General features: G+C 29.8%; 1 long non-coding RNA gene across 1 annotated transcript in view; it reads left to right on the top strand.

Moving 5' to 3' along the window:
* LOC123263646 overlaps window positions 1-13,179 on the top strand; it is a 342,430-nt gene that overhangs the window by 29,681 nt on the left and 299,570 nt on the right. The gene's annotated exons all lie outside the window — the stretch shown is intronic.

Raw genomic sequence — 13,179 nt, 5'->3', positions numbered from 1 at the left:
GACTTGTGAACTATAAATAAATAAAATTTTGCTTTATTAAATAATGAATTTTGTTAGATTGCACTGTACTTTCCTAAATATGAACGTTTTTAAAGATATAAGATCATCATGATGTTACACTCATCAAGAGCTGTCATTTGAGTACCTACATGCATTTTTCGTATATACATATATATAACATATATAAATATATAAAATATATGAAAAATTGATGTGGGTACTCAAATGAAAGGTCTTGATAAGTGTAATGTCAGGGTGAGCTTATATCTTTAAAAATGTCTTTAAAAATAGTTCACAAGATACAAGGTCATTTCTTAATTAATGAAAATTATTTTAGCATATATTTAATAATTTTAAAAATTTTATAACAAAAAAATTATGGTGAAAAAACTTTTTAAAAATGAAAAAAATGCAATTTTTTAAAAATAATTTTTTTTTTTAATTTAATGACATTAAATTTTGATATATTTTTTATATATACATATATATATATATATATATATATATATATATATATATATATATATAACATATATTTTAAAGATATAAGTTCATCGTGAAGTTATACTCATCAAGAGCTTTCATTTGAGTACCTACATGCATTTTTGATTTATTTTTCATATATACATATATGTAATATATATAAATATATAAAATATATGAAAAATTGATGTGGGTACTTAAATGAAAGGTCTTGATGAGTGTAATGTCAGGGTGAGCTTATATCTTTAAAAATTTCAATAGTTCACAAGATACAAGGTCATTTCTTAATTAATGAAAATTAATTTAGCATATATTTAATAATTTTAAAAATTTTATAACAAAAGAATTATGGTAAAAAAACTTTTTAAAAATGAAAAAATGCTATTTTTTAAGAATAATTTTTTTAATTTAATGACATTAAATTTTTGATATATTTTTATATATACATATATATAACATATATTTTAAAGATATAAGCTCATCCTGAAGTTACACTCATCAAGAGCTTTCATTTGAGTACCTACATGCATTTGTGATTCATTTTTCACATATACATATATGTAATATATATAAATATATAAAATATATGAAAAATTGATGTGGGTACTCAAATGAAAGGTCTCGATGTGTGTAATGTCAGGGTGAGCTTATTTCTTTAAAAATGTCATTAGTTCACAAGATACAAGGTCATTTCTTAATTAATGAAAATTATTTTAGCATATATTTAATAATTTTAAAAATTTTTATAATAAAAATTATGGTAAAAAACTTTTAAAAATGAAAAAAAATGCAATTTTTTAAAAATAATTTTTAATTTAATGACATTAAATTTTGATATATTTTCACATATACATATATGTAATATATATAAATATATAAAATATATGAAAAATTGATGTGGGTACTCAAATGAAAGGTCTCGATGTGTGTAATGTCAGGGTGAGCTTATTTCTTTAAAAATGTCATTAGTTCACAAGATACAAGGTCATTTCTTAATTATGTATATAGAGATAGAGAATTTTCGAATGCAGCCTAAATACTTATCATATTAAATTGAATATCGGTGAGAATGATATGAAACCTGTAAAGGCACCAATTTAAATCAAGACATTTGCAATGATGCTAAATTTCACTAAAAAAAACCTATTAAACGCCCAGAAAACATTTATTGATAAATTTTGTTGAATTTTCAAAGTCACCAAATAAATTTAAACAACTCATCAAAAGTCGACGAATAATACCTTTAATTGAAGATAATTATGTAAACTTTCAGATAAATTAAATAGATTTGAAGTATCTTTAACGGGTGAAAAATAATTTCGATAAAATAGTAAAAATTCGAAATTTTTCTAAAATGAAATAAATGTTTAAAACAGCCACAACTCGTAAACTAACCGGCGGATTTAGCTCATCTTCAAACTGTACCTCGGTATTGATTCATAGAATAAGTCCACTAAGTTTCATAAAGATCGGTCAAGAACTTTCGGCGCAATCCTGCTTACATCTTTAAAACTGCATTTCAAGACCATAAAAATTCATTCTTTTCTGTTTTAAGTAAATATAAATACAATAAAAAGAAATTGAATAAGTCGATTAGGACGTTAGAGTCTTTCTTCTTTTTCTCCGTAATTGTTTTACGTAATTTAGTCGTCAAGAATCAACTCATCTCGTTAAGATCATTTCCTCAGCGACTTACAAGCCCTCGAGACTCACCTAGGTATTTTTTTTTTATCCTTTAACATTCAAGATTAATTTTGTTTTTTATTTTTTTGAAACAATTTAATTTTCCGCAAGTATTTGAAGTATTTGAGCGAAGAAATAAAAGTATTGATTTACTTTTCTAGCCGACTATGGTACCGACAATTCTCTTTGTTGTATTTAAAAGATATTTGGCGAGTGAGGTTTTACCGATAAAATATGATTCGAAAAGCAAAGGTTCAATGGAGTTATTATAAAACACACAGGAAGATAAAATGTTGGCGAACGAGTAAACTCGATGCAGAACCGCTTGAACGGTCAAAGCCTCTGCTATGTGGTATTATAGATACATACCACTATCTGAACTGAAAAGCCTTAACGCCTGACGCGTTAGGGCATCCAAAGTGTCACAGGCTCTGATGAACATGCTCCTTTACTCTCGATGCTACGTATAGTAGTACTATGTCGGAGTACTTGTTAGTTATTCTGTTTTACACGCTCTAACTTTTAATATCTATTCTAAACTCATTTGAAAGATAAAATGGATAAATTTGAAAAGAGAAAATTGGATTTTATAATAAAACATAGATTAATGTGCATTGGGTAATTTATTGGAAGCTAATAGGCAAAACATTTATTTAAAATTACAATCGGGTATAGTAATATTACAAAGCATATCGCGTGACTAATGCAAAAAGGGCGCATAGCTACAGGTTAGTAGGGATCCATGCTAAAAGGGCGCATTAAAAAATTTTTAACTTCCCGCTAAGAAAATCGAAGATTTTCAAAAATCGGGAAGTTATTGTTTTCACCCCGTTTTGCAAAAACCGAGTTTTCATCAGATCTCGACGTTTTAAGGTCACAGGAAGCTTCCCTGACTATCCCCGTGAGGTTGTCACGGTGTGTGTGTGTGTGTGTGTGTGTGTGTGTGTGTGTGTGAAAGTATGTGAATCGCTTATAACTTTTGAATTAGCCATAATTTATAGCTAAATTTGTCATTAAAGACAAATTTGGGAACTGGGGAAATAAAGGATAAAGGGGGGAGGAGGGACCTTACTGAGTAGGAATTTTTCGGTAACCGAAAAAATAATTCAGACAGCCCAGACCGGGACTCGAACCCGGATCATTTGGTTACGCGCCAAAGGCTCTACCAGTTAAGCTATCCGAGACATTGTCCGTAACTACCATTCCGTCACCTAATAAGACCTACCGAGTAATAAACACCACCGTCCATCTTACGGTAAAGAGCCATAATTTATAGCTAAATTTGTCATTAAAGACAAATTTTGGAACTGGGGAAATAAAGGATAAAGGGGATAAAGGGGAGGAGGGACCGCAATTATAATTTTCAAAAAACTGAAAAAAAAATTTTTTTCAAATGTGGTTTTTTCGGAATAACTTTTAAACGGCTTGATGGTTCAATTCCAAAAACTAATCAGCTCTTAACCTCAAAAAACCATGTCGATCGCCACCAGTTCGGTCAAAATCGGTTGATTCGTTCGAGAGATATCGTGAACGAAAGAAAACTGAAAAAAGTGTTTTTTCGGAATAACTCCGAAATTCCTAGCGCGATCAATTTAAAATTTGAGTTTCTTTGTGAGGCTTGAAAAACTGCGTCGAATGCTGCCAACTGCGTGAAAATCGATTTATTCATTCAAAAGTTATTGCTATTTAAAAATTCAAAAAATAGTGTCTTATCAAATCTCTATCAGACTTTTTGAGCCGAAGAGCTCAAAAGCATAGAGCAATCTCTTTGAGCTCGGAGAGCTCAAAATAACCATAAATTGTATTTTTAAGCTCGAAGAGCTCAAAACATCATTGGTGCAATTTTAAGCGCCTGTGGGTTGATGGATTCCTCGTATGGGAAATCCACATCGGAAGTATGAATTCCTATAGTGAATTTATATAAGTGGAATAAACATAGACCTTGTAAGAACGTGACTTAGGCCAGTGAGTAGCGTAGAATACTGTCAACCATGCGGTACCGGGTTCAAGTCCATCCGACGCCAGCAGTTTTTTCATTAGATAAAATTACAAAATCCTTTTTTCAGAATTTATTTCAATTAATAATTAATTAATAGCTATTACTTCATAATGATTTTAAATTTTTTAAATAAATTTTTTTTTCGCAATGATTAATATGGGAATCTATGTAGAATTCTACTCTAGATTCCTATATAGGAAACCATATGGGAATCCATCTGGGAATCCAGGCTGGTTTCTCATATTGTATTTTTTGATAGGGTAGTAAAAATAATTCATCATTATTATTTCTTCTTTATTAAAGAAATCCACTTTTCCATATCAAATCCAGCCGAATAGCGTTTCTTATATATAAATATATATGAAATCTGCTGGTAATGCAATTTCGAAAATATAAGAGTGACAAGAGACAAGTATACAAGTCCTTGCATTAGCATAGTCCTGACGAAGCATAAAGCCCCCCAGATACTTGAGTAGGACACACTTGTATACTCTTTGTCGTGGAAATAACAGGAGATGTCAGTTGTAAGATAAAATTATCCATCAAGAGCTAGAAAGAAAAAATCAAAATGAAAGATATGAATTTTCTAAGGAAAACATTGAATTCAATAATCAAGGAGCAAATTACCACAGAGGCATAACTCGGACTGAAGACATTGCAATGAGAATTGTATGGAATGTAATTAAGCTAACGCTAGGGTCTGTCAAATTAAACCAGCGAGGAGCTTCCAGTCGTTCGTCATACTGATTTATTTACGTCCAATCAAACACAGTCACCTCCAGACTCCAGAAATTCACAATGTTAGTTCATTTTTTAATCACAAGTTCTATTTTTATCCGACGGATAATAATAATAATAATAATAATAATAATAATTAGTGAATTAAAAGAACTATGTTTAACTTGGTAAAGTATATAATTGACGAGCGCATTATAAAGCTGAGTAAAAATGACAAAAGGATTTATATGAATTGTAACGAGGAAAATCCGATAATTTCCGGTCCATTAGAACCTCGATAATTCATTTTAAGAGTGAGGGCTCTCGTTATTTAATCTCTGAGCAATAAAACGTCTCTGAGGACTTTTTATTCAATCTAAATTTATTTTTCTGTTTTATAATAGAAAATCTATATGAAAAACCAGCCTGGATCCCTACATGGCGTTTTCGGATAGATTCCCATATGGTTTCCTATATAGGAATCCAAGGTAGGATCCTACATAGTTTCCCATATTAATCAGGCGAAAAAAAATTTATTTAAAAGATTAAAAATAATTATGAAGTACTTGCTATTAATTAATTATTGATTGAAATAAATTCTCAAAAAGGGATTTTGTAATTTTATCTAATGAAAAAACTGCTGGCGTCTGATGGACTTGAACCCGGTACCTCATGGTTGACAGTCTTCTACGCTACTTACTGGCCTAAGTCATGTTCTTACAAGGTCTGTGTTTGTTCCACTTATATAAATTCACTATAGAAATCCATACTTCCGATGTGGATTTCCCATACAGGAATCCATCAACCTACAGGTTCCTATGTGGATTCCTATAGAAATTCATATTTCCTATGTGGATTTCCCATATATGAATCCATGTATCCACAGTAGCGTGGCGCAAAAAAATCGACTATTTTTTTTTTTGAGTCTCAAGTGAAAAAATGTTAGTTTTTGATGTTTTAAGAGCCCTCACCAAAGGACAGCTTAAAAAAAAATTTTTAAGAGGTCACTCCAAATTTTTTAAAATTTCAAAAATCGTCAAAAATTGAATTTTTTTTTTAATTTTTTTTCTCGTTACGGTATAATTTTATAGACCAAAAAAAAATAAGTTTCTGAAAGTTTCAGTTCAAAATTTAAATTTTGAAAGGTCGCTCATAATTTTTTTTTTTTTCTGTAATTAGTCATGTCGCCGACTTTAAGTGTTGGGAGTGGTACGTTGAGGTCTTTTTAGTTTGAAAAAATTTTAACTTACGCGGCAAGGTAAAATCTCAACAAAGATGGTTTATAAGACCAGCTTGGGATTCGAACCCACGCCTGGCAGTTGATTAAATAAAATTATTAAATTAAAAAAAAATTATATTTTCTATGTTGTGCTTGATTTTTAGTTCACCTCGTGATGTATTTTTATCGATTATTGTACTAAATAAAAAAAAAAAATGCATGGAATTTTAATTTGAATAGTAAAAGGTCGCTCGAAAAAATCTAAACTAATGCACTAATAAATTGAAAAAAATTATGAGCGACCTTTCAAAATTCAAATTTTGAACTGAAATTTTCAGAAACTTATTTTTTTTTAGTCTATAAAATTATACCGTAACGAGAAAAAAATAAAAAAAAAAAATTCGATTTTTGACGATTTTTGAAATTTAAAAAAATTTGGAGTGACATCTTAAAAATTTATTTTTAAGCTGTCCTTTGGAGAGAGCTCTCAAAACATCAAAAACTAACATTTTTTTACTCGAGACTCAAAAAAAAATAGTCAGTTTTTTTGCGCCACCCTAATCCACAGGTTCCTATGTGGATTCCTATACGAATCTATACTTTCCTATGTGGATTCCCATATAAACTCATGTGAATTTTTTAAATAGCCCTATCAAAAAAATCCATATGGGAAACTAGCCTGGATTCCCAGATGGATTCCCACATGGCGTTTTCGGATAGATTTCCATATAGTTTCCTATATAGGAATCCAGGGTAGAATTCTACATAGATTCCTATATTAATCAGGCAAAAAAAAATTTATTTAAAAAATTAAAAATAATTATGAAGCAATTGCTATTAATTAATTATTAATTGAAATAAATTCTGAAAAAAGGATTTCGTAATTTTATCTAATGAAAAAACTGCTTGCGTCTGATGGACTTGAACCCAGTACCTCATCGTTGACAGTCTTCTACGCTACTCACTGGCCTAAGTCACAAGTTTCAAATGATCAGCTGACAATTTTATAATTTTAAAAAATTCATAAATACTGGGTGGAATTTTTTTTAAAGGTAATTTGTTGAAAATAATACTAAAATTTAGTTGGTGATTTTTAAAAGTAACAAGAAAACTATAAATGTAATTTTTAAAAATAATTCTTGGAAAATATATAAATTTTTCATAAATTCCGTCAAGAAAAATGTAATAGATTTCTAAGAAATCATACAGAGAGAAAAGTGGATAGCTGAATAGTAACGTCATTATTAAAGTATTTCTAAACGTTTTTTTTGTAGTTACTCGAACTATGCATTAGTTTAAGTAACTATTGATAAATAGTTACCTGGACTGTATTTAAATAAATATTTTTCTGTTATCATGTTAAAAAAATAATTAGGTGACTAAAGGTTGTTACGGACGACGAAGATAGCTTAACTGTCCGAGCCGTTGGTGCGCAACCAAAAGATCCGGGTTCGATTCCCGGTTCGGGCTGTAACAATTATTTTTTCTGTTTTCTGAGTTAAAGTTAATAAAGATTACTATTAAGCCCATATTTAACTAAAAATAGTTTAAGTAATTATCTATTGGGGTTCAATATAATTTATTATTTCAGGTATAATAACTTCAATTAAATAGTGGCGATGCTATTTAACTAGATTTAGCTAGTTCAGAGAACCAGATTTTTCTCTCAGTGTAGCCTAAAAATTAAGATTCCAATGATTAGTTACATTAAATCGTTAGTTTTCATATCACAAGTTTTAAATGATCTGACAATTTTATAATTTAAAAAAATTCATAAAAACTCGGTGGAATTTTTTTTTAAAGGTAATTTGTTGAAAATAATCCTAAAATTTAGTTGGTGATTTTTAAAAGCAATTATAAGAACTATAAATGCAATTCTTAAAGAAATCTAATAGATTCCAAATAAATCAAATACAAACCTTAGTATTAAATTGGTTAAAGCTTCGAGCGTCGATTGAACAAGATGAGATTAATCCGAAAAACGTCAACATTTTTTCCGGTCATCTCGACGAATTGGACGGCCCCGAACACAGTTCCGAAGATTGACGATCTCCTAGAGTGAGAACTAAATTGAAGCTCTCCAAGATTACCTACTTGTCTTTTTCTGTTTCGCCGGTTGACTGATGAAAACACTTAATGGTAAGCACAGACCTGAGATATTCATTTTTTTATCGCACAATATACAATAAAGAAGAGTTTGCAATTATTTGTTGTTAAACTTTTAGGGTTAAAATTCACTGCTCTCAATAGAAAGCGATTAGAGTTTGAATAATGGCGGAGATAATTGCCCGAGTAAGTTTTGGGATTCCCGATTCTCGGTGAATGGAGAGACAAAAGTCACGGGATTAATTTCGTCAAGTTAGTGCTCGCTCTTGTCTATTCTCTGTCTTCTTTTATTATTTTCCGCTTAAACTTGGTTAGGTAAGGGTTATATATCCATTTGTATGATTAACGGTCGCTGGCCCTCTTGTGACCTGTTAGTGAAGTTTATCGCCGCCTCTTCCATGTTCGACCGTTCCTCGATAGAATCCGGGGAAAAAATTGTAAATAGATGTATGTGATATTAGAGAAGTATTCTGCTGATGCTGATGATGAAGGTAATGACTAACAACTTGCTGTTTCGAAGGAGAAAAGTAAGTTTTTAGGTAGATTTCTATAGAAATATAATTAGGTAGATTTCTATAGAAATATAACTATTGTAGCCGGTCTCATGTTGTAATTTTAGGAAAATTTTATCATAATATGTTTTATTTTATCGAGTAATGTCGAAAAATGGCATTGGCTCAAAAGTTTATATATGTATTTATGTATGTATATATATATATATATATATATATATATATATATATATGTGATATAACGCGTCATGTCAGCAGGATTGCGCCCACAGTTCTCAACCAATCTTTATGAAATTTTGTGAGCTTATTCTATGGATCAATACCAAGATCAAGTTCGAAGATGAGCAAAATCGGCCGGTTAGTTTACGAGTTGTGGGTGTTTGAAAATTTTTTTCATTTACAAAAAATTTTGAATTTTGTATTTTTTACGAAAATAATCTTCCAGATGTAAAAAATAGATAAAATCTATCAAATTTATCTTAAATTTCATTTAATAACCTTCAATTTAAACTATTATTTGTCTAGTTTTGATGATTTTTTTAATTAATTCCGTGAATTTGAAAATTTTCAAAAATTTTTCAATGAACGTATTCCAGCCTTTTTTCTTTAAATAATTTTTAAGCCATAAAAGATAGCTTGAATTTATCAACTTTATGTCAAAATTCACATAATTATCTTCGATTTGAGCTATTATTCGTTACCTTTTGATACTTTTTTCAATTTATTTCGGAGTTTGGAAAATTAAAAAAAAATCAAAAATAAATTAATTTTTAGCTATTATCATCAAATGACTTTCGTCTGTTACAAATCCTATTTTTTAGGAAGATGTCTTTGAATATCTATTGGTTGTAGTCGGTCTCATATCATTATTTGTAAAAATATAATAAAAAATAAATTTTAGGACATTTTTGCCTTTTAATAACGTGTTTTTTTTTCAATATTCAAACAAGAAATCTACCTATCCATGTCGGGTATGGCCGAATGGCGTTTTTTAATTTACAATACAAGTTTTAGAGATTTTTTTCAAGGTTTGAGCAAATCTGGTCTCAATTTCGATAGTTGTTAGTGTCTTTTTCTACCTATGGGTCTTGCTCCAGATACTTGTAGCAAATTCAATTGACAAGTCTTGAATAAGCCTTGTACAAGAACTTTTGGCCAGATTATAGCTCAACAATTGTGTAAGAAAATTGAGAAAATCTGAAGATGCTTATCGGTCTAACTATATCAATTCTTGAGAAAGACTGACACCAGCATGCTAAATATACTTGTGCAAGACTTGCTCAAGATCTGCTCAAGATCAAATGTTTTCGAATGACCGATCGCATCATTCTACCCCTCCTTTATTTACTATAGGATCAGTGGAGTTCATTCAGCTTAACCTTTTAGAGTACAGACCTACTGTTTTATCGATCAAGACGAAATTATTTTAAAATGAGCACCACTGAATCAATACATCTTCAAGTAGTGGAGGGGAAAAAGTGCTATAAAATATACAATGCATGATGCATCTTGAGCAAATCTTGAGCAAGTCACGCTTCAACATTTGCTGTGAGTTTTTGGTTGACAAATGCTTTAGAAATGAACAAATTACTGAGAATTATGTCTCTTAAGCAAATCTTGAGCAAGTCATGGGTAAGTGTCTGTTGTGAGTTTCTGATTCAAAAAATCCGTCAGAAAGTTTTTCAATGCACCTTGCATTAGACTTGTCTCATATTCTTGCACAAGATGTCTTGAGCTTGTTATATATAAATTTTGAAGCAGTTTTTTCTACATGAACATGAGTTTTTTCTAGCAAGACCCATATGTAGAAAAAGACACTAGCAACTAGGGGTTTTGCTCATGACACTGGCACCTAAATCTTGCTTAAGCACATCAACTAAATCGATCGGTTAGTTTACTAATCACATCAATTATTAATTTTTAAAAATTAATTAAAAATTGAAACTTTTAGTGTCTCTCCTCGATATACCTTAAGAATAAGATAACTTACTAAATAGCGGTAAATTTTATCTGAAAGCTCATTATATAACCTTTTATTTACATAGCTATTTATTTTTCTAGATCAATAAGTTTAAAAATGACAGCTATTTAAAAGTATTTAAATTTAATAAAATAGTGAGTTTTAGTGGGTCTAAGCAATTAGTATTAAATTCGATAACTTATTAAATTCCTGTAAGCTCCATCTTAAAGCTGATAAAATACGCTTCTAATAATCTATCAATATATTTAAAAAAAGATTTTCTGGTCCATTCATGAAATTTTTAGTAGATTTCATAGAAAGCTATTACAATTGTTCTTAACTTTTGAAAAATTTTGCTATTTTCTGACTCAGCTCGTCAAGGTTCAGAAAATACAATTAACTCAAAAGTTTATTGATACGATATAACCGGGCTCTACTATAACTCACACAATTCTTATCGAATCTCCATAAAACGTAGCGTACTTATTTTTTTAAGGATTTCCAAGGTTAACTTCGAAGATCAGCTAAATCGCTCGGTTAGTTTACTAATTACAGCAATTATTAATTTTTTTAAATTAATTAAAAATGAAAACTTTTAGTGTCTCTCCTCGATATACCTTAAGAATAAGATAACTTACTAAATAGCGGTAAATTTTATCTGAAAGCTCATTATATAACCTTTTATTTACATAGCTATTTATTTTTCTAGATCAATAAGTTTAAAAATGACAGCTATTTAAAAGTATTTAAATTTAATAAAATAGTGAGTTTTAGTGGGTCTAAGCAATTAGTATTAAATTCGATAACTTATTAAATTCCTGTAAGCTCCATCTTAAAGCTGATAAAATACGCTTCTAATAATCTATCAATATATTTAAAAAAAGATTTTCTGGTCCATTCATGAAATTTTTAGTAGATTTCATAGAAAGCTATTACAATTGTTCTTAACTTTTGAAAAATTTTGCTATTTTCTGACTCAGCTCGTCAAGGTTCAGAAAATACAATTAACTCAAAAGTTTATTGATACGATATAACCGGGCTCTACTATAACTCACACAATTCTTATCGAATCTCCATAAAACGTAGCGTACTTATTTTTTTAAGGATTTCCAAGGTTAACTTCGAAGATCAGCTAAATCGCTCGGTTAGTTTACTAATTACAGCAATTATTAATTTTTTTAAATTAATTAAAAATGAAAACTTTTAGTGTCTCTCCTTGCTATAGCTTAAGAATAAGATAACTTACTAAATAGCTGAAAATTTTATCCGAAAGCTCATTAAATAACCTTTTATTTACATAGCTATTTATTTTGCTAGATCAATAAGTTTAAAAATGACAGCTATTTAAAAGTATTTAAATTTAATGAAATAGTGAGTTTTAGTAGGTTATTGTTGCACTTTTCATTATTAAACACTCTTATTATCCTACTTATCAGTCACTTATCACTCCCAGCGTCTAAGACGTAAATTTATGCTCGAATAATTACAAATGAAAGATCTAGCAGTGTATACCTTAATCAGAAGCTTTTCAAAGCTCCTCATTGTCTTACTTTTGGGTTTAATATTCAAGCATTGTTTCTGACTCAGCCGCGTGTTAATTTCATTAAAAATTAACATTATTTGTGTTTTCAACAAGATTGAGGCGTTTAAATGAAAGCTGAGGTAAAAATTTGGCGATTCTCGGCTTAAAGGCTTCGTTTAGAGGAGAGCTTCAATCCAGGAATGTATAGAGTGTGTAGCGACTGGCGACAGGTGGGTTTTACTATCAGAGTAACTCGAGGGAGTAGTTACCCCTAACCGGCACGTCATCATGGGTGGTAGTAAACTCGCGTTAAACGATAAAGCTCTGGAACTAATCGGCTCTACTCGCATTTAAACTCCCTTCTGCTCCTTCTCCTGATCCTGTCGTTATGCTGATACTGTATTGCTGGTTCATGTATGGACCGAAGATGGCCTTAAATATTGTTTTGTATCTTAGTAAATCTAAAAAGAAGCAATTAAGAAATTACATAAATTGTATAAATAGATAGATTAATAAGAGCGTATTTTATAAGCTTTCAGATGGAGCTTACAGGAATTTAATAAGTTATCGAATTTAATAGTAATTGCTTAAAGACCCACTGAAACTCACTATTTTATTAAATTTAAATACTTTTAAATAGCTGTCATTTTTAAACTTATTGCTCTAGCAAAATAAATAGCTATCTAAATAACAGGTAATTTAATGAGCTTTTAGATAAAATTTACAGCTATTTAGTAAGTTTTTTTATTCTTAAGCTATAACGAGGAGAGACACTAAAAGTTTTTATTTTTAACTAGCAACCTTGCAGTCACTATGTGACTGCTGTGACTTGTGAACTATAAATGAATTAAATTTTGCTTTAATAAATAATGATTTTTATCAAATTGCACTGTACTTTCATAAATATTGACGTTTTTAAAGATACAAGCTCATCTTGATGTTACACTTATCAAGAGCTTTCATTTGAGTACCCACATG

The sequence above is a fragment of the Cotesia glomerata genome, linkage group LG4 (assembly GCF_020080835.1).
Source record: "Cotesia glomerata isolate CgM1 linkage group LG4, MPM_Cglom_v2.3, whole genome shotgun sequence".
Lineage (NCBI taxonomy): Eukaryota > Metazoa > Arthropoda > Insecta > Hymenoptera > Braconidae > Cotesia > Cotesia glomerata.
The sequence above is the reverse complement of the archived record's forward strand: the minus strand, read 5'-3'. Positions and strand labels throughout refer to the sequence as shown.